This window comes from Xyrauchen texanus, chromosome 36, assembly GCF_025860055.1.
Source record: "Xyrauchen texanus isolate HMW12.3.18 chromosome 36, RBS_HiC_50CHRs, whole genome shotgun sequence".
Lineage (NCBI taxonomy): Eukaryota > Metazoa > Chordata > Actinopteri > Cypriniformes > Catostomidae > Xyrauchen > Xyrauchen texanus.
This window is the reverse complement of record NC_068311.1, coordinates 36,523,592-36,546,624: the sequence shown is the minus strand read 5'-3', so window position 1 is coordinate 36,546,624 and position 23,033 is coordinate 36,523,592. Positions and strand designations below refer to the sequence as shown.

Sequence of the window (23,033 nt, the reverse complement as noted above, 5' to 3'; positions counted from 1 at the left end):
AGGAGAACAATTGAAAACCAGCACCATCAGACACAAAACACATTCGGAGTGAACAGCCCCTAAGACAACTGACAAACTCACAGATTTGGCCAGTGCGCCACCAGTTGAATGGGCCTGTCCTTCACATACCCCTTAAAGGGTTAGTTCACACAAAAATGAAAATTCTCTCATCATTTACTCTTTATCTGGACAAACTGACTGCTAGAATGCCAAGGATCTGCAAAGCGGTCATTACGGCACATGGAGGATTTATTTGATGAAGTAGTTTAAGAAGTTCTGAACATTTATTTATTTTTGTAATAGTAGGAATGCTATAGTGATTTTTCATGTTATTAGTGTCCTGACTATACACTGTGATCTCTTGAATGCCACTTTGGTGAATAAAAGTACCAATTTCTATCCATAAGAGCAAAATCTTATGGAAAATACATTATTCCAAACTTTTGGCCACCAGCCTATGAACATGGCATGTGCATGACATCACAAATGAAAAGGTACCACTGGACTTGGGCCATCATGGTAAAACCATGATTTTGGACATGTACCAATTTAATACCATGTTTTTTATAGTATGCTTATGATATTTGTGCCTTTGTCGTTGTTGGACGTATTTTTTAATACTGTAGTTTTTGGACTTGATCCTAAGCAATAGAAAGTATTTTTGTACTTGTACTTTTGTACTTTTGTACCTATTTCTTATAATTTTTTTGGCTTTTTGCTGGCATGCAAGGCTGTAAGCATGTCTTTAAAAATTTAAAATATATGACACTGTCCTTGCCATACCTAAAAACTCAATTGAAGTCACAGGTCTTACCATGTTCTAGATCAAATCTGAAAAGGATGAAAACGCTGTTACTTCAGAAGCTTACCAGATAACAATGTTCATTCAATTCCTTTACAATAGACACTCATTCACTCTTTGTCTTAAGCCTGATATGCTGAAAACAGCTCCGTTATTGTTTTCACATTTAAAATTATGACTGATATATGAATCACATACTGTACGTGACATTAATTTAATTCAAAATGACAAATTTTGCAAAATGGTGAATAGTTTGCACCATTGGAAACTACTGTAGGTCTGTACAACATTTAATGTTGTGAAGATCTCAAATAACATTAACGAGTGGTGTTAGACTACTGCGCACACTCAAAATGTAACTTTTTAAACCATTATATTATTCCTGCAAAAATTTAATGACAATTAAACAGTGGTGCATAATGAACTGCAGCAGAACAGCAACAAGGATATCAATTATTGGGGGGGGGACAATCTGTCGATACCTGATTATTGGTTGCCCTCAATGTATATTGTGGTTACGGCCCTGCTGGCATGGTTTCGGCCTAAAAATGTCCAAATGTTAGGCTTTTAGTCAACCTTGCACTATACATATAGGTAAACTGTTCAGCTTTGATATTTCTTCATTTATAGCAAGAAACCTTATGCTGTGTATTGAGGGTTTGCCATACTGTATAAATATTTATTGATCTCATCTCTCCAGGGTCAATCTGACGACAGCAGTGATGAGAAAGAAGCTTCAGGAGACACTGAGAGTACATGTAAATGCATCTATGGCTCATAAACATTTACAGTAATCATATAGCTTCACACCTTCAACTAATGGCAGATCATTTAGTGGATTTCCTGCACAGTCTCTTCTCACAGACTCTTGGCTTGAGTCCAGGGGAGAAAGTGTTGGATGAGTTGACCCTGGATGGGGTCGCCCACTACATCCTGAGTGGCAAATGTGAGTAGGCTTTTCAGACTTTAGATTATGTACTTTGGATGTTTTTACTCCAACTAATATTTTGCCAATTAATAGTGTGCCTTCTGTATGTTAGATGAGTTTATCTTTGTCAACAGGCAAGAACATTATATGTATGCTTGGAGCTGGAATATCAACAAGCAAGTAAATGTTCTTTCATATTAGTCGTCAGTGAACCTCAGAGTTACTAGCAATTAAAATGTTTGGACATGGTCCATTTTCACTTATCGACCAATATCTTCTAAAGGCAAAATCCAAGCCTAATTACATTTTGTAAACTTCGACATGAAGTTTTTCATCAAGGAAGTTGTGTTTCATCAAGGAAGTTGGAATTTGGCATGCATCTTCTTTGATTCAAGTGCCAGTTGCGATTTGAACGGGCGATCATTGTGAAATGTTGCATCCACGTACAGGTTGGCAAAATTAGGTTTTATGCCAAATTTTGTAGGAATAACCACAAGGATGCACTATACTAAGCTTATTAATGTTTTTGCTTATAACTTTAGAAGCGTTAAAGCTAGAATATCCCCATTTCCACAGGAAAACTTTTCTACCACTTTCTTTCCCAGGCTGTTTGTCTGATATGCATGAAATGTTGTATGTGTCATCTAGAGATGCTTGTCAAGGAAGGAGGCTGACGATGACTATTTACTTAGTTTATTAATGAAACATTCACATATAACAGAGCTCCAAGTATACCAGTTCTTCTCACCTCGAGGTCTCCTTTTTCTCTACTTCCTTTATCCATATAAGGCTTCCTTTTAAAGTGACATACACAATACTCTGACATCTCCCCCTTTGAAGAACTTTCCTTTCGTAAACAGAAGAACTGGTATCCCAAATTACTATAAACATAGTATATTACCTCTACATCTATTGACACAATGTTATGTTTTAAGTATTCAACTTATGTTCTCTTAAACACCCACTTATTCCTTAAATTAAAGAATTTAACTGTATACCTGACTTACACAACACAGTATAAGTGCTTCTCACCTTTATTAACATTTACTTTTCTTTACTGAACTTCAACCACTAACATTGACATTAGAACACTTTAGTAACTTCAATTCTTATTCTATTTTGTAACCATACAGTATTACAAATTCAGTTTCTGAACTGGTTTACTCACTCTACCCGACCTTGTGACTTTCCATCCTTCATTAGTCTGTGTGAGCAATGAGTCATTTGTTCTAACAGTCTCTTCCTCGCGTGTTTCTGAGTGCTCTGTTATTCCAGCATCATCACTGCACTCTGAAGAACGTTGAAGCTGTAAGTGACACCGATTACGCCTTTTCACTCCCCCTTCTGGGCTACTCATCATGTAAGAGCGCTTCGTTGAACTTTGTCCCATGACCGTCGCTGGAGTCTTCCACTGTTTCTCCCCATCCAACTTGACAAGGACTAGATCTCCTGGCTTTAGCGAAGGCAAGTTCTCACTCCATGCCGTCTATTAAAATAGAATGCATGTTGTTGCTTAGCAGCATTATCTCGTCTCCGTATCAGTCTCTGATCCGGCCACTTCGGAACGAGGTTGCTGTCAAGTGTTGGTAACGTGTTCCTAAGTCTCCGTCCCATCAAAAGTTCAGCCGGGCTCACTCCCGTCGAAGCATTTGGTGTTGTTCGGTAGCTCAGCAACGCTATTACCGGATCCTTTTGCCGTAGGATTGCTTTTGCTGACTGGACTGCGTGTTCCGCATGACCATTACTCGATGGATGATGTGGACTTGAAGTCACGTGCTCGAAATCATACTCATAGCTAAATGACCGGAATGTTTCACATGCAAATTGTGGTCTGTTGTCCGACACGACAACTTCCGGGATTCCGAATCTTGCAAATGCAGCTTTGAGTTTGATTACGACTTGTTCCTCTGTGGTGCTCGACAAGTGTAAGATTTCTAAGAATCTAGAATAGTAGTCTGAGAGTACGACATAGTGTTTCCCTTTGTACTCACACAAGTCTACCCCCAAGCGCTGCCATGGTCTTTCTGGTAACGGAGTTGGATTCAGAGGTTCTTTTCTCTGTGTTCTTCAATTTTATGTTTTAACTGAGAAGATAGTCCTGGCCACCATACAGATGTCTGTGCTCTTTCCCTACATTTGGTCAACCCCATGTGTCCTTCATGAATTCTTTCAATAATTTCTCCTCGAAGAGACTCGAATGATACGGTTACCTCTTGTAAGCAAGCCATCCATCTCAGACAATTTGCTTCTGAATGCATGAAAGTCTCTCACTGATGGATGTACTTCGCGAATATGTTCAGGCCATCCGACTCTAATCAAGTGCTTCACTCTCTGCAGTTTCCCATCTTGTTGCGTTGCATCACTAATCGCACTTATTCTCCCTTTTGACGCAGGCAGGCTTTCCACAATTGCATTAACATAACAGCTGACATCCACTTCTGTGTCACTGTCCATAGTGCTGCTTTGTGGACTCCGTGATAATGTGTCTGCTACCACGAGTGTTTTACCTTGTGCATATTCAGCTGTCACATTGAATCTCATCAATCTGAGTAAAAGTCTCTGGCATCTGATTGGTACATTGTCCAGATCTTTACAATTTATCAAAGGTACCAGCGGCTTGTGGTCTGTAACGAGTTTAAACTGCCCCATTCCACTCAGATATTTACTGAAGCGTTCACACGGCCAGACTCCCGCAAGGCACTCTTTCTCTATCTGCGCATAATGACGTTCTGCACTAGTAAGGGTACGCGAGCAGTATGCGACAGGCACTCCTTTCTCTGCGTCCGCTCGGACTCCGTTCTCATCGACGACGTGACCCAGGAATTGCAACTCACTTTTCCTGATCTTGCATTTATCTTTATTTAATCTCAGACCAGCAAGTTCCATTTTTTCCTTTACCTCCTTCAACCGTGTGTCGAGTTCTTGCATCGACGCTCCATACACAATGACGTCATCCATATACACTTGGACTCCTTCCAGACCAGATCCAAAAATCTCAGGTGCAATGCTAATGCCAAAAGGAAGTCTCTTAAAACAATACCTGGCAAATGGTGTGATGAATGTTGTTAACCTGCTGCTGTCTAGCGACGTAAACACTCTGGCTCCTGCGAGTTTTGCGAGGATTTCATCTGTTGTCGGCAGCATGAATCGTTCTCTTTTTATTTTTTCATTCAGTCTTTTCAGATCAACACATAATCGCACCTGTCCGTTAGGTTTAATGACGGGCACCATAGGCGCGCACCAGTCTGTCGGTTGAGTAACCCTCTCTATCACGCCACTTGCCTCCATCCTTCCTAATTCTTCTTTCACTTTCTGAAGCAGCGGCAGTGGTACTCTATGGGCAGTATTAACAGCATACGGTTCTGCTCCTTCTCTGAGTAGAATCTTAACTGGTTCCGTGTTTAGCCTTCCGTGGTCCCCCTTGTTAGTATTAACCTCTTCTATTCGTTTAACCAAGCCCATTTCTTTAGCTGCTCTCCCACTGAGAAGATTATTCACTGTTGGGCCCTTTACGACATATATGGTCAGTTCGTACTGTTTCGCTTTATGCTTTATGTTACTTCTGAATTAACCCACGCATTTCAGCTGGCCTCCCGGACTGTTGAGTATGACATTTGCTTTGCACAGTTCATGTTTCTTTTGTAAGCTCTGGAATGTCTGTTCACTTATTATTGTCACATCCGCCCCCGTGTCTATTTTAAATACCAAGGGTGTACTTCCAATCGACGCATTAACAGTCCATGTCTCTGTGCTGCCTTTCCCAGGCTGCTGTACCGATCCAAGGTAAAATGAGTCAGATTCTCTCTCTTCCCTCATGACTTCATGGACTAATTTGGTTTTGCACATGCGTTCCCAGTGGCCTCTCTTGTGATATCTCCTGCATTCAAGGAATGCTCCAAATGCTCCAAAAGCTGGGCATTTCTCTCTGTCTTTATGTTTTGTTTTCCTGCATCGGCTACATTTATCCTCACCATTCCTTGTTTTTCCCGGTTGGCTTTCTCTGCTGTGCTCCGACCTGTAACCAGTACGCTGTCTGGGTCGTCTGATCTCCTGCACGCTGCACGTTGGATCCCCCTGCTGGCTGACCTGGTGAGTAACTTCCTCTGCTTGTCTTACCATTTGTACTGCAACATTCAGTGTGAGGTCTTTAATTAGTTGTAATCTTTTTGACAGGTCCTTGTCTCTAATTCCTACAACTAGTCTATCTCTGATGTTCTCGTTTCTGTTAGCACCAAAGTCACAGTTTTCAGACAACTCGTACAGTGCACGAATAAATGTCTCAGCTTTTTCCCCTGATCTTTGAGTTCACTGGTGAAACAGCGCCCTCTCGTAAATAACATTGGTCTGCGGTACAAAGTAGTCATCATATTTTCTCAACACTGTCTCGAAATCATCTTCTTTCTCTCTTTCATTGAAGACAAATGATTTGTAGATATTTTCCGCCTCATTTCCCATTGCGTAAATTAATGTACTCACTTGGACGGTCCCGTCCTCTTCTGTGAGCTTCGCAGCCGTTCTGTATCTCACAAAACGCTGTCGCCACGAAGGCCATTCTCCCGGCCTGTCGAATGTAAAGTTGTCTGGCAGCTTGAACAGTGGCATTTTCGGGCATGTAGTTCACTCTTTACGGCACCACTTCTGACACCATGTCAAGGAAGGAGGCTGACGATGACTATTTACTTAGTTTATTAATGAAACATTCACATATAACAGAGCTCAGAGTCACCTTTTTCTCTACTTCTTTTATCCATATAAGGCTTTTTTTTTAAAGTGACATACACAATACTCTGACAATGCTCCTAACAAAAAGTTATCAAAATGTAAACAAGTTTATCGGTCCAATGGCAGTCTCCAATAATACGGGTGAAGGTCTCTGCGCATTACTGTCTTTCTTGTTACGCAACACAACAATATTAAATGAAATACATTTTCTCTTATGTATTACCTCGTTATTTCATCTGACTCCAATAATGAAAAAGGTTTTTAATGATATCTGAGCATCATTAAAAGTGAGCGAATGTTTGATTATTCTTTTAACTCCTTTAACTATATTTTACCCGTTTAGATTAAGAAACTATGTCGCTTTGAGGTCCTCGCGTATTTTTCTCTACACCGCGGGTCTCACGATCACAAGCGGTCAGTATTGGATCATCAAACAGAGGTAAAACTCTATATACCTGAGATCGGTCACGTTCAAGTTCACACAATCAAAGATACTTCAGTATAGCCCCCATGGATTTGCATACACTTGAATGTAACTTAACGTTTTCTTCAGTAGAGGTCACGGCCACTATTACAGATGTAAGTTGACCAACATAACTTCTCTTGTAATAGCTTTGGATTGGCCATGCGTGGTTTCCCAGATACACTTATCTGGAGAAACATCAAATTAAAACAGAGGTAATACACACCCGAATTTAGATTGTTCAGGCAGCGTTTGCTGTTCTAAACGGAAGTTCCCTTTTTGTCTTTGCAAACCAAGTACACTTGAATCGATGCCAAATATTAGTCATCACTAATCTGACGCAGACTTGCGGTAACATACTAATCGTTTAATCTGTTTGGGAAACACAATGTCAGAGTCAGTCAGAATAAAATCAAATGTTGACAATTTATTGACCAGGTAACATCAATTCATCCATTCCAATTAGACAGTGATAAGTCAAAGTTAGACATTTTATCAAAACATAAGAAATTCGAATTGCAATCACCTGATATAAATTACAAACAGTAAACTGTTTGGGATCGTCTGATTACAGAGAACCCTGAGCAATGTGTCACACCTCCTTAAATACCCAAACCATGGACAAAGGGGATTTTGGGAGTGGTTAGGTTTGGAAGTCCTGGGGACATACCTCATTAACATACAAGCAGGGATGGGGACAGACCAGAATTATAAAGCATTTGGCAAAGACCTTATAACTTTGTTGTCATTAAGTTTACAAACCTGGGAATAAGAGCACTATACCAGATGCACTGAGACATTTTAAATGATTCCAAACATGTTACACTAGTTACATTATTTGTATACATCAGATATAGACTTTTGTTACATACAGATCTTAGGTGATTCTGAGCTGAATGGGTGAGGGGGAGAGAGGAGAGAATGGGACAGATGTGGAAGGGCAACAATGAGGTGTGAATTTGCAGTCTTCGCTCAGTGGGGTGTGATGCCTCAGGAAGAGTTGCTAATTACGAGAAAGTTAGTTTGATGATTTTCTCAAAGATCATACATTTGCTCTTTGCCTTTGAATGCAAACACATTGGCACCCTGCCTTACAAAAATAAACTTGATTCATTTTGTCATTCAGATGATGTAAACCAATAGGTTTTTGGGTGTGTCCCACATTGACTAAATGGCCAGTATCTTGTGAGTGCAATTCCAAACATAACAAAATGTAATACACATACAACAAAATATTCTAAGTGATGCTATAACTTAAGGAAATCCTAATTGTGCAACTGTGATCAAAGCAGTTGAAATTCGGTACCAAAACTGTCCACAGAATCCACAGGACCTATTTTTTTGATCATCTTCTCTTCACATGTTCTTTGTCCTCGAAAATTGCTTATGGCCCTATTCCTAAAAATTTGAATGATACTTGCCAGTCGTCTATAGACCATACATGGTATTTAATAATTGTCTCAGCATTAACAGTGAATCTCTCCTTCATTTAGTGGCTTGAATACCAGATTTCATCTTTATGCCAATTTACAGATGTACAACCTGCCCTACCCAGAGGCCATCTTTCAGATAGACTATTTTAAGGTGTGCTTGTGCTGCTGGAGAAAAACTGCAGCATTATTGTTTATCACTAATAGGACACAAGCCTGATTGTAAAGTATTTTTCATTCCTTCTTTCTCCAGAAAAATCCTGAGCCCTTCTTTGCTCTGGCCAGAGAGCTCTACCCAGGACAGTTTAAGGTAGACGATTAGGAAACTTCTCAGATATGCAAGCTGTACTGTGATGCACATATGTGTGGCTGCTGTATATCCCTTTAATGGGGTCATGTCATGCATTTGATTATTTTTCCTGAGGTTATAATTAATAAAACACTTATAATGTTATTAAAGGTAATGAAATGCATTATCGGCAAGCTCCAGAGCAGAGGAAAGCAGAAAATCACAAATCAGATTAAAAAAATTAAATAAAAAATATTTAAGCATTTAATAAAACATTTAAGTTAAGAAAAGATACAATGTAAATAGTATAAATATGATATACAATTTAAATAATAATAGAAAAATAACTATGTGTAGAATGATTAAGAAAGACTGATTGTTTAGCAGTCCTATTACCTGCATTTAAAGACTGTTTTTAAGTCTGTTTGATCAGGATGAAATACTTCTGTACCATTTGCCTGTAACATGGTTGAATGGGATCCGCTTAGATAGACCTGGCCTTTTGGAAGCATCTATCTGAATAAATGTCCTGTAGGTTTGGTAGCTCACAGCCAACGATGAGTTGAGCTGATTTCTACTTTCTGCTGTATTTTCTGATCATGTGTGGAGCAGCTCCCAAACCCGGCAGTGACACAGCCTGTCAAAATACTCTCAATAGTGCGTCTGTAAAAGATGATCTGAATATGCAGTGGCATTCCGAAAATCTTTAGCCTGCTGAAAAATAAATGTTACTGATGTGCAGTTTTTGTCACAGTATTGCAGTGAAGACACCAACTTACAGTGGCAAGAAAAGTATGTGAACCCTTTGGACTTACCTGCATTTATGTACAAATGTATCCTAAAATGTGGTTTGATCTTCATTTAAGTTACAATAATGAACAAACACATCTGTTTTAACTAATAACACACAAATGATTCTATTGTTCTTGTACGTATTGAATACATCATTCAAACGTTCACAGTGTAGTGTTGATTAGTCAACAAAAGCTAATTAAAGTCAGGAGTTGGCAAACCTGTCATTCAATTAATGAAACAAGATTGGAGGTGTGGGTTAGAGGAACTTTGACTTATAAATCTCTCAAAAATGTGTAATTTGCTATTCACACTCACAAAAAATTATTCACATTCTAATCGGAAAAAAGGGAACTCAGAAGTCCAACGATCAAGGATTTTTGCTTTGCATCAAGCTGGAAAAGTAACAAAGTTATCTTGAAGAGCATAGATATACCTTTGTCCACAGTTAGACAAATTGTCTATAAATGGAGACATTTTATTACTGTGGCTGCTCTCCCTAGAAGTGGCCATCCAGCCAAGATGACTCAAAGGGCACACCATAGAATGCTCAATGAGGTAAAAAGAACCCTAGGTCGACAACTAAAGACTTGAAGGAATCATTGGAGCTTGTTAACATCTCTGTTCATAAGTCTATGATACGGAAAACATTAAATAGGCATGGGATCCATGGCAGGACACCACAAAGGATTTTGCTTTCCAACAAAAATTTATGCACGCCTGATGTTTGCCAAAGACCACCTTGACACTCAACAACGCTACTTGGAAACAATTTTGTGGACTGATAAACTGAGGTTGAATTTTTTGGGAAGAACATGAAGCGCTACGTATGGCGTAAAATGAGAGCTGCATACCAACATAAAAACATTATCCCAACAATGGAGTACGGTGGAGGGAGCATCATGATTTGGGGATGCTTTGCTACTTGCCGTCATCAAGGGAAAAATTCATTCCCAAGTTTATCAAGATGTCCTACTGGATAATGTCAAGGTGGCTGTTCGCCAGCTGAAGCTCAGAAGTTGGGTGATGCAGCAAGACAATGACCCTGAAGCCATCCTACCGAATGGCTTCAAAAAAGTAAATCCACCTTTTGGAGTTGCCCAGTCAGATCTTAGACCTTAATCCAATTAAGATGCTATGGAATGACCTCAAGAGAGCCTTTTACACCAGACATCCTAAAAATGTGCATTGTTGAATGGTCTCCTCCCTTATGTTTTCTGTAGTCCACAATCATCTCCTTGGTCTTAGTAATGTTAAGAGAGAGGTTGTTATCTATACACCAGACTGCCTGGTCAGCAACCTGCACTCTCTACGCAGACTCCTCACCATCTGTTATGCGACCAAGGACAGTTGTGTCATCAGCAAACTTGATATTGTGATAGAATAATGCTATATACACTTGTGGCCAAAAGTTTGGAATAATGCACAGATTTTGCTCTTATGGAAAGAAATTGGTACTTTTATTCACCAAAGTGGCATTCAACTGATCACAATGTATAGTCATGAAATTAATAACGTGAAAAATTGCCTTTACAATTTGAAAAAATATTCAGAACTTCTTAAACTACTTCAAAGATTTCTCATCCAAAAGTCCACGTGCAGCAATGACCGCTTTGCAGATCCTTGACATTCTAGCTGTCAGTTTGTCCAGATACTCAGGTGACATTTCCCCCCATGCTTCCCATGCTTCCTGTAGCACTTATTGGGCACTTCTCACGCACCTTACAGTCTAGCTGATCCCACAAAAGCTCAATGGGGTTAAGATCCATAACACTCTTTTCCAAGTATCTGTTTTCCAATGAAATTCTTTGCATTTCTTCTAATAAGGCATGCACCACTGAGTCTTCTCTTTACTGTTGTACATGAAACTGGTGTTGAGCGGGTAGAATTCAATGAAGCTGTCAGCAGAGGACATGTGAGGCGTCTAATTCTCAAACTAGAGACTCTGATGTACTTATCCTCCTTTTTAGTTGTACATCTGGCCTTCCCCATCTCTTTCTGTCCTTAATAGAGCCAATTGTTCTTTGTCTTTGAAGACTGTAGAGTACACCTCTGTATGAAATGTTCAGGTTTTTGGCAATTTCAAGCATTGTATAGCCTTCATTCCTCAAAACAGTTTGAGTTTCTAGAGAAAGCTGTTTCTTTTTTGCCATTTTTGACCTAATATTTACCTTAAGACATGCCAGACTATTGCACACTGTGGCAACTCAAAAACAAACACAAAGACAATTTTAAGCTTCATTTAACAAACCAAATATCAGCTATTTGTGATATAATGGCAAATAATTTTCTAGTACCAAATGAACAATTTAGCATGCTTGCTCAAGGATAAGGTGTTAGAGTGATGACTGATAGAAATGGGGCCTGTCTAGATTTGATCAAAAAGGACTTTTTTCAAATAGTGATGGTGCTGTTTTTTTTACATCAGTAATGTCCTGACTATACATTGTGATCACTTGAATGTCACTTTGGTGAATAAAAGTACCAATTTCTTTCCATAAGAGCAAAATCTGTACAATATTCCAGACTTTTGGCCGCCAGTGTAAAACGTCTAGGTTACGTATGTAACCTCCGTTCCCCGATGGAGGGAACGAGATGTTGTGTCAGAGAAGCGACACTAGGGGTCTCTCTTGAGCGCCGATATTCACCTCTGAACTATGAAAAAAGGCCAATGAGAGTTGGCAACCAGTATTTGCATGTCCCGCCCCCGGACATAATGTATTTAAGTGGCGCAGATACGGGAGTTCATTCAGGATATTTCTGAGGAGCCGGAAATGGTCCGGCTACAACAGTGGCTCGGCTCAGCGACGTGGCAGGGGAGACACAACGTCTCGTTCCCTCCATCGGGGAATGGAGGTTACATACGTAACCTAGACGTTCCCCTTCTGTCGCTCTCTCCACGTTGTGTCAGAGAAGTGACACTAGGGGTCCACTTATAAAGTGCCATGCGATGAGCCATGTTCATGAACTGCTGATGCAGGAGCGAGCAGGTAAACGTACGTGCAAAACAACCAACTGCATCAGGCTGCACGTACCCTTCCCCAATGCCCCATTTAAGCCATCGGACTCCTTATCGTTACCCTGGAGGGGGGAACAAGGTGATGGCCGCCAACATGGGAACGGGCCAGCCTGGCTGGGCCTCTTTTCTCTCTATGTTTCTCGCATAGAGCAACTACGGCCGGGGCACTTACACGCATTGAGGGAGGCCACGCCTACCCGGGAGGGGAGGCAAATTTTAGTGGCAAACACATCAGAGGCCTGCTTAGGGCCTAAGTGGAAAAGTTGGTGCGGTGGTAGATCCAGCCTCGTAGAGGGGAGAAGCATACAAAACGGCGACCGAGGCAGCTGTGACTGCCTAAGGGAAACACGGGGGTCCGCTCAAGAGGGGACAGTACTGTGGCATTACACACAGGGGGAGTCCGAACAGGAGGCCTTACCTGTGGAGCACCTATACCAGTACAGGGTAGCTTGCGGTACCCGCAGTGGCTTGGGTCGGCAAGTTCCTCCGCTGAACTGCGACCCACGAGGGCTAGGGAGGAATCAACCAGCGTCCCAAACATGGGATCTCCTGGGAACGAAGGCGCACTGTTTTCCCTTGGTTAGGGGGAAAGGGCGCTAGGCGCAAGCGGTTCACCCGGTCAGATCGTCAGCGTGCTACCGAGTTCTACGGGCTCGGACCTGAGAAAACACAGGACGATACTGACTCAACTCGGAGATTATAGAATCTCGCAAAAGTGTTAGGTGTTGCCCAGCCCGCTGCTCTGCAGATGTCTGCTAGGGCAGTGCCCCTAGCCAGTGCCCATGAGGACGCAACACTCCTGGTGGAGTGAGCTCGGACCCGCAAGGGGGGGGCACGGCCTGGGTGTGATAAGCAAGGGAAATGGCATCGACAACCCAGTGGGCGAGTCTCTGCTTGGAGACAGCGTTCCCTTTCTGCTGTCCCCCAAAGCAGACGAAGAGCTGCTCAGAGCATCTAGTGCTCTGTGTGCGGTCCAGATAAATATGTAAAGCACGTACTGGACACAGCAGTGAAAGGGCTGGGTCTGCCTCCTCCCGGGGCAGCGCTTGCAGGTTCACCACCTGATCCCTGAAGGGTGTGGTAGGAACCTTGGGCACATAGCCCGGTCGCGGTCTTAAGATCACGAAAGTGTCTGCCGGACCGAACTCCAGGCAAGCGTCGCTAACAGAGAACGCATGCAGGTCCCCGACCCTCTTGATGGAAGCGAGCGCGATCAGCAGGGCGGTCTTGAGAGAGAGGGCCCTGAGTCCAACTGAGTCAAGCGGCTCGAAGGGGGGTCTCTGGAGAATGCCATATGCCCCAGGAGCTGTTGGAAATGTTTTAAAGGGACCACGGCGCCTGGCTTGAAAGAAGCGAGGCATTCCAGCACTGACTGACATTGAGACTGAGTCTAACTCCAAACCGAGAAAAGAGATGCTCTGGACCGGGGTGAGCTTGCTCTTTTCCCAGTTGACCTGAAACCCTAAACGGCCAAGGTGTTTGAGCACCTGGTCTCTGTGTGCGCATAGTAATTCCTTCGAGGGGGCCAGAATGAGCCAATCGTCGAGGTAATTGAGTATGCGTATGCCCGCTCCTCGGAGCGGGGCCAAAGCTGCCTCTGCGACCTTCGTGAAGACGCGAGGGGACAGAGACAGGCCGAAGGGGAGGACTTTGTACTGATACGCCTGGCCGTCAAACGTGAACCGCAGAAAGGGTCGGTGTCGAGGGAGAATCGAGACGTGAAAGTACGCATCCTTCAGGTCTACCGCTGCGAACCAATCTAGATGCCGGACGCCAGATAGGATTTGCTTCTGGGTGAGCATTTTGAACGGGAGTTTGGACAAGGTCCAATTGAAAACTCACAGGTCCAAGATCGGTCGTAAGCCGCCGCCTTTCTTGGGTACAATGAAGTAAGGGCTGTAGAAACCCTTCTTCGTTTCGGTTGGAGGGACAGGCTCTATCGCGTCCTTGATCAAAAGGGAGGCGATTTCTTTGCGCAGGGACTGAACGTGTCTGTCGTGTACTGCGGAGAAACAAACGCCCACGAAGGGGGGGCGGAGACCTGGCAAACTGAATTGCGTAACCAAGTCGAATGGTCCGGTGCAGCCATCGCGACGGGTTTGGCAGTGAAAGCCATGCCTCTAAGCACCGTGCAAGGGGCACCATGGGGACGGGTTTTTTGGACGTACCCGGCGGGGCTTCGCAGCGGTGCGGAACAGGTAACGCGGCGTCAGGGGGCAACGTGGCACCCTGACGCTCTGGTGCTGACAACAAACTCAAAGCACTTACCTTGCTCCGCGCACCCGGCAGGGGGCGGGTTCCTGACTGAGGAGGAGGTCCGACATTGGCGTCCTCTGGACTCGTCTGAACCGTCCCGCCGGGGAACAGACGTGGGGCTGAGGGCGGGTGCACCGCATCCAGGGAGCCAGGACTGTTGAGGCCTGAAAGCAGATTGCCGTGAGAACGGCATTTGCAGGCCATGTGACCCAGAGGTAAAGGAAATAGTTATTTTATTGAGAATGTGGGTACCGCAGCCCCTGTTGAGGGGTGCGGCAAATGAAAAAACAAAAGATTCTCCACCGGGGGACGGAGCGGTCTTATCACCTCCGGAGCTAACGTCTCGCACTCTGGGTCCAGTGTCTCAGGAGCGCCTGGGAGCATTCCGGGTCCTTGATGGGGTCCGTGAGACAGGGGGTGTACGCTTCCCGCGGTTTGCTCGACGCCGGAGCTGAGAGCTGGGCCCGGGTTGAGGCGGAGCAGAAGGTCTTGTGGCCGCTGGAGGATGCCCTCGGTGAGCAGATGGAGCCTGGGCCGTGGCGGCAGGCTTGCGGCGAGGCATGATGTGCGAGATGGCCTCCGTCTGCTTCTTCACCAGGGAGAACTGCTGGGCAAAGTCCTCAACGGTGTCGCCGAAGAGGCCGAACTGGGAGACAGGGGCGTTGAGAAAGCGAGTCTTGTCGGTTTCATGCATCTCAACCAAATTCAGCCATTGCTGACGTTCCTGGACCACAAGTGACCATCGCCTGCCCGAGCGCCTGCACTGTGACCTTCGTTGCTCTTAGGGTGAGGTCGGTCGCTGAGCGCAGTTCCTGCAGCGTGTCGGGATCAGGGCCACCCCCGTGCATGTTTCGGAGTGCCTTGGCTTGGTGGACCTGCAGGAGAGCCATGGCATGCAGGGCGGAAGCGGCGCGTCCGGTAGCGCTGTAGGCCTTCGCGGTGAGCGAGGATGTTGCTCTACAGGACCGGGAAGGGAGTACAGGGCGACCTCGCCAGGTGGTAGAGCTTCCGGGGCATAGATGGAGCGCAACAGCTCTATCCACCTGGGGGATCGCCGTGTATCCGTAGCGCGTTCCGCCGTCGAGGGTGGCGAAGGCGGATGAGCAGGTGGCGGTGCGACGAGTGGAGAGGGGTGCTCTCCACAAAGATGTCAGCTCATCATGCACCTCCGGGAACAATGGAACCGAGGGGGGGCGAGGCTGTGAGCGGCGCCCAGCACCCAAGAACCAGTCGTCTAGCCGTGATGGCTGTGGGGAGGATGGAGGGTTCCTAGTCCAAGCCCACGCTGTTGGCTGCCCGGGAAAGCATATCGGACATCTGCGCGTCGGCCTCTTCCTGGGCGTGCAAGCCCGAAGGCGGCAGCCCAGAGGAGTCCTCGGCGTCAGATCCCACGCCCTCCGATGTCGCGGCGAACTCGTCTGCTTCCATCGCAAGAGGGTAGGCAGACTGGCTGTGAGGCGAGTCGCCGTCACCTTGAGCGGGTACGGGAGTCAACGAGCGTGTCGGGGCGCGGGTGGTCCGAGGGGGCGTACCCAGCGGAGCTGCACCCGCTGCCATCCCCGAATCGCCTCCATCGCCAGCTGCATCGTACTCAATCCCGTGGGAAGAAGGAGCGACGAGGGGGGCGGCTGGAGTGGATTGCTTACGGTTGTAAGCAAGCCGCCACCGCAACGTTGTCATTGTCATGTTCTCGCAATGAGAACATGAACCATCCACAAACGCAGCCTCGGTGTGATCGCTGCCCAGACACACGAGACAACACCTGTGGCCATCGGAAGCGGAGAGTACTCTACCGCATCCAGGAACAACACAGGGGCGGAAGGGCATCTTGAAAAAGACGCGTCCTTAAAAGGACGTTCAACGCCGCTGTGTTTTGCTCTTTTAGAGGAAATTACTCTTTTAAAATAAAATCACTCTTTTAAGAAAAAAGAACTCGAAAAAGATCTTTAATATTCTGCACTGTCTAAGCGCTCAGGGGCAGGAAATGCACAGCCGTGCAAACAGGAGAAAGCCGCTGTTGTGCACCATAAGATCCAACAGCATGCAGCAGAGGATAGCAGGAACTCGGTGTGTACACGCAGCAGTTGCAGACACGACCATCGGCTCCGAAGAAATTTTTCTGAATGAACTCCCGTATTTGCGCCGCTTAAATACCCGTATGTCCGGGGGCGGGACATGCAAATACTGGTTGCCAACTCTCATTGGCCTTTTTTCATAGTTTAGAGGTGAATATCGGCGCTCGAGAGACCCCTAGTGTCGCTTCTCTGACACAACGTGGAGAGAGCGACAGAAGGGGAACTGAAAACTATGCAAATAGTCAATACTAACAAAAAATGAGAATGTGAAAGGTTAATAAATCTGCATCCAGCAGTAATGTATGGTTGACCATGGTGTTTGCCTCTGTATTTTGGCTGCTTCAATACACATCATGTGTAATGGGAAATACGGTATGTTCACTGGTCGACCAGGGAAGGGGATTGTCCTCTACTGTTTTATTGCTTAAATACGGGATAATTGGCATTAATTTCAGCCAAAATGCGAGACGTCTTGGCAAAACAGATGAGATGGAAGCCACTAGCTTGTACTACACTCGTCTTCCATTGCACTCAATGATACACGTTCTTCTTGCATAATAAAATAATTTAATCTCACATCAATATTTCATAAACAATTATGTATTTTTTTGGTATGTAACCATGTAATAAGCAAAATCCACTCTGCATTGGAATCCTTATCATGGTTTATTTTGCAATAAAACAACACTATACAATGCCTTGTATATCAAACAAACACAGACAGAAAAAGTTGTATTAAATTTGTTACTCACCGGCATTACTGTTGAGTCCAATATAGTTGTGGAGGCGGGGCTATTCAAATTATACTGCACTGTGACGTCACAATGTTGCCAATTTCAAAAAGAGTAATTTTTGCAGAGTGGAAGCAATAAATACTCTTGACTGGAATGGAAGATTTGATTTCTGAAACAGAGTATTTTTAAATAATAAAATTACCTCTTATACACAGATAAGCCAAAACATTATGACCTCTCACATGTGAAGCATATAACATTGATCATCTCCTAACAAGGCCACATTTCAAGGTCAAGGTAGATTAGATGATAAACGAGGAATCGGAGTTCTCGTAGTCAACGTGTTGAATGCAGGAGAAATAGGCTGGAGTAAAGACCTGAGCGACTTTGACAAGGGCCAAATTGTTATAGCTAGATGACTGGGTCAGAGCATCTTTGAAACGGCAAGGCCTATGGGGTGCTCCTGTTCAGCAGTGGTGAGTACCAAAACAGAGGTGGATGGCCTGAGGGAAAAACTGTTCCTGTGCCTGGCTGTTCTGGTGCTCAGTGATCTGTAGCACCGGCCAGAGGGAAACAGTTCGAAAAAGAAGTGTGCTGGGTGAATGGGGTCGAGATTGACTTTACCAGCCCTTTTCATCATTCTGTATGTATACAGTTCTAGCAGGGTGGATGGGGGAGCACCAATAATCCTCTCAGCTGTCTGAACTATCCTTTGAAGTCTTCTGATGTCTGACTTGGTAGCTTAACTAAACCAGTCAGCTATTGAAGTGCAGAGGACAGACTCAATGACTGCTGAGTAGAACTGTATCCGCTGCACCTGTGGCAGGTTGAACGTCCTCAGCTGGCAAAGGAAGTACAACCTCTGTTGGGCCTTTTTCAAAATTGAGACTAGGTGGGTCTCCCAGTTCAGGTCCTGTGAGATGGTAGTGCCCAGGAACCTGAATGACTCCACTGCTGCCACAGTGCTGTTCATAATGGTGAGCAGGGTCGATGCTGGGGTGTTCCTCCTAAAGTCCACTGTCATCTCCACTGTTTTGTGTTGCAGGATATAATGCAGTCCCATATTGACTGCTTCATCCACAGCCCTGTTCTCTTGATAAGCAAACTGCAGGGGATCCAGAAAGGGTCCAGTGATGTCCTTCAGGTGGGCAAACACCAGTCTATAAAATGTCTTCATGCCCACAGATGTCAGAGCAAGGGTTCTGGAGTCATTAATTCCTGTGATTTTGGGTTTCTTTGAGAAGGGGATGACGGTGGAGCATTTGAAACAACAGGGAACTTCACACCACTCCAGTGATCTGTTGAAGGTCTGTGTGAAGATGGGGGCCAGCTGGTCAGCACAGGATTTTAGACAAGTGGTTGAAACACCATCTGGTTCTTGTGCTTTCCTTGTGTTCTGCTTCCGTAAGACCCGGTAAACATCCTCTTGTAATCGGACTCTGGGATGGTAATATTCCTTTATTTGAACATTGATTAAATGGATCTTATAACATATGGTCTGAGTGCCAAAACATACTCTATGCAAGTAAATGAACACAGATGCATCTTGCAATGCAAGCTCAATTTCATGCATCGTTGCATTCTGAAATGTGTCAGACTGTTATTCATAACCAAAGCCTTTCTAGCAAGTCATCCCACTGTCTGCCATGTTTGGAATGATCTCGGCAGGCTATTTCCATTCATGACAGTGCAGCTAATATCTAAATAGCTTACCCTTATTGTAGAGACATTTAAAAAAAATTTTTGCAAAACAACACCAAAGCGTTCAATACTTCTCACAAATTTTTTCTCTCACAAGCATTTGTATTAATATTATTACAATTATTAATATTATCTATAGCATTTATGTAACTATTGGCTAAAGCATTTTTAAAAGAGGCTATTTAGACTAGTGTCAGAAATTAACTTTTCTATTAAGGGGCAAAATTTGCCCCGGTGTAGTTTTTTTTACCATTATGAGGGCATTGTTAGGGCATATTTTATAACCATACAAAATATGGCAATATGACATCATTGTGTTATTCAATACTTCAAATTAATAAATTCCTCAAAATACATGTTCAACCTGAATAATAAGATAAGCGTTTACCTATAAATTTAAATGACCATCAAATAATTTCATTTAATACATTATATATATATATATATATATATATATATATATATATATATATATATATATATATTAGGTCTAGAATAGAAAAATAAATATACAGTATCCAATGTTGCAAATAAGAAATTGAAATCATAAGTGGCAAATCCTTTTTGCCCCCACCTTTTTGTCACTTGCAGTGGCATTTTTGCCCTAAGCTCTTGTTAATTTCTGACACTAGTTCAGACCAAACAAGCTCTTGTGCTAAAAAAAGGAAGATGCAGTGCACTGAATAAGGCAGAACACAGGTGTCTCGAGACTCGTTTTTATCAAGAAGTTCTTTAAAGTTGTCTAAAAACAGCTAAATGTGGAAAAAAAGATATTCATCTAGCACGTTTATATGAAATAGAATTAAAAAGAGGACAAAAGAAGCTTTATGAGGAGGCTGTTTTAACAAACTGTAATTGTCACATACTTCGAGAGTGCATCTTGAGCTATTAGGATTTATTCTTAATATATAATTAAATGAAATTTGAACAACATAATGGCAAGTGCTCAGAGGGAATGCAGCTGCGCAAATGCGATGCTCTGAAATGACGAGACATTTCATTTTACTTACACATTTCACTTGGATTCCTCCATCCTTATTTCCTTCCTTGCACCTTTTTATTGTATCCTAAGAGGGAGCTGACAGGACGCAAATGAAAGGACATAAGTTAAAGGGACAGATTTAGAAATGAGAAGCCGTAGACAAGAGAGTTGCTGATTTGTTTCTTTGCTGGTTCTGCGCTATATGTGATTGATATTAATGTGTTTTTTTGTGTGTATTTGTTTTTTTAATCAACAACTGACAGTAAAGAACATAAGAGATATTCAAACAGACATAAAAATCAAGATTGTGCGTTACTAATAGCCAAACACTGTGGTTATTTTACAACATGTTAAAGTCAAGTAAATTAAAGTCAATATACTGTATTTATAGCAACCAGAATAATAAAAAATTTGGTTTAATGGCACTGCCCGGATTAGGCAAAACTGTCTGATTCCATTCAGTTTTGCCTAATCCGGGCAGTAGTATCGCAATTTTGCGCTCTGTTCTCAGAACTCCTTGGGAGGCACGTATGCTCAAACCTAGTTGTCATGGCAACTGAATAAACAAAACCTCACTTGGTCAATATTTACTCGTCAAGTGCAAGTCAGACAGAAACTAAAAGAAGGAAAGACATTATATTTATTTTTATTAAAATTTAACGAAAGTACATTTACATTTTGTGCGATCTACCAGCATTGCCTTTGCGATCGACTGGTAGATCGCGATCGACGTATTGGGCACCCCTGGTCTACAGAGTATCAAACAGCTGTCCAAGGCTGCTTATCAATATGGAGAAAACTGGACTGGTAGAACTGTAAGAATATGTGTAATAACACATGTTTCTCCAACAGTCAGAATTTGGCATGGGGTTATTTGGTTTTGGAAGAGGAATGGATTTTGACTCTGATAAAGCTTACAGGTGAGTGTTCTTGCATTGTTGTGTTAGAGTTAGGAAAATGGTTAAAGAATCAGCTACTGAAAAAACTATATTTATTAACCCTTAATCTTAATATTGGAGAGGCTGCATCCCACTAATGACTGGGGGTGAAATCTTATTTCTTGGAAGTTCAGCACCTTTTTAAATACAATTTTAGGCACAAATGCATAGTTAGGAATGCATTTTCGATTTAAAAGTTTGTGAAAATGTGAAAGTTTATACACATAAGGTTATAAGTTGGGGGTTTAGAATGTTGAGTTTATTCATTTTAGTCATTCTCAGAGATGTGGCGCACCTCACAACTGGGATGGAAAGTAAATACAGCCATAATTTTACACAGGCAAGCACCGTTTTGTCTTGTTTTGATCTATGTTTATTGCATGAGATGTCATCCTTTTGTTTCAGGCAGAGTTAGAGGAGTTGGTGAAGCGTGAACAAGCTTTGATAAACAGCAAAATTGCCAAAAAGAAAGACAGAGCTCTAAAGACACTGGGGCCGAGGCTGGGAAGAGTGACAAGACAGAATAACATTGCAGAGCATGCAGAGGCTGTTCTAATAGATCTATGTACTCTAATATACTTGTCTCTGGGCTTTTCAAGTGTACTGTTCCTCTGAGCTGTTGTGTCTTTCTTCTGACTATAACAGTTTGAGGAAATAGCAATAGATACTATATAAGTAGTACAGAAACCTCACAGAGCCCAGACAGGAACCGTGAGACAGATAGAAAGTACACACTCTTGCAGAAGCTACTGTATACCAGAGTGTTCCGCTTGGGTATATGATTATGAAAAGCTTAAAGTTTGAATTATAGTATAGCTATCTGAAAATGTAATTCTGTCATTATTTACTCACCCTCATTTCATTCCCAACAAATGTGACCTTCTTGCCTTCTTGTGTCTTCCATGGAACACACATTTTAAATAATAAAACTGGCCTCTTTTCCATTACAATTGAAGGGGACTTGAGCTTTCAAGCTGCAAAAACAAAGCAAAAGCACTATAAATGTGGTCCATATGACTAGTGTGCTATATTACAAGTCTTCTAAAGCTGTACAATTGCTTTGTGCAAGGAACAAGCCAAGAATGATAATCTTTCCCCCAAGTAAGCTGTTAACTCGGGAACTGCTCCAACTGGAGCATTGAGCCAGTGAATTGAACTTTTCTCATGATCATGCCTAGAAGAGCTAAGGCGGATGTCAAGATATTAATGGGTGCTTGAAATGTGTAACAGAAGAAAGTCAAGCAGGTGTGGAGCAATGTTGGCCAAAAAAATTGTGAGTAAATAATGACAGAATTAGCATTTCTGGGTGAAAAATTGAAGGCCTCTTTTAAACCTACATATAACAAATATATCTGAAGCATAAATGCCAAGGGTCTGACTTGTTGTGTCTAATGTGGCAATGTACATACACTAACATGATTGTGTTTGATTTCATAAGCATTTGTAAATGCTAATGATGGTATACTGTACAGGCTTATATCTGATCTGCTTTGAATCTTTATTTCCCTTTTTGTGCAATCATTTGTTGATTAATCTTTTTTAAAAGATTAATATTTATTTTAATTTATTTATTAAACATCTATGCATAATATTAACTAATATAATACATTTACTGTTTATTTGGTCTCGAAAGCTTATCTTTGGTTTGAAATATCTGCCGTTTGTCTCAGTTGTGTAAAAGGAAGTTGACAGCTGGTTTTGCAACATTATTTTTATATCAGTTTGAGCCAAATGTAACCTGATATGAGGAACAAAAATAAAACAACAAATGTATGTATGTGGTGTAATGTTGCCAAAATGCATTACACATATTTAGGGCACAGCAACAGCAAGTAAATGTTGGTTATTGTTACTCAGAAAGTCACGATTTTTTATAATATATAATATAATATATATGGTATT

General features: G+C 42.7%; 1 pseudogene; it reads left to right on the top strand.

The window, feature by feature from the left end:
* Positions 1-240: 240 nt before the first annotated feature.
* Positions 241-21,658, top strand: LOC127629725 (NAD-dependent protein deacetylase sirtuin-2-like; annotated as a pseudogene).
* The last annotated feature ends 1,375 nt before the right edge of the window (positions 21,659-23,033 follow it).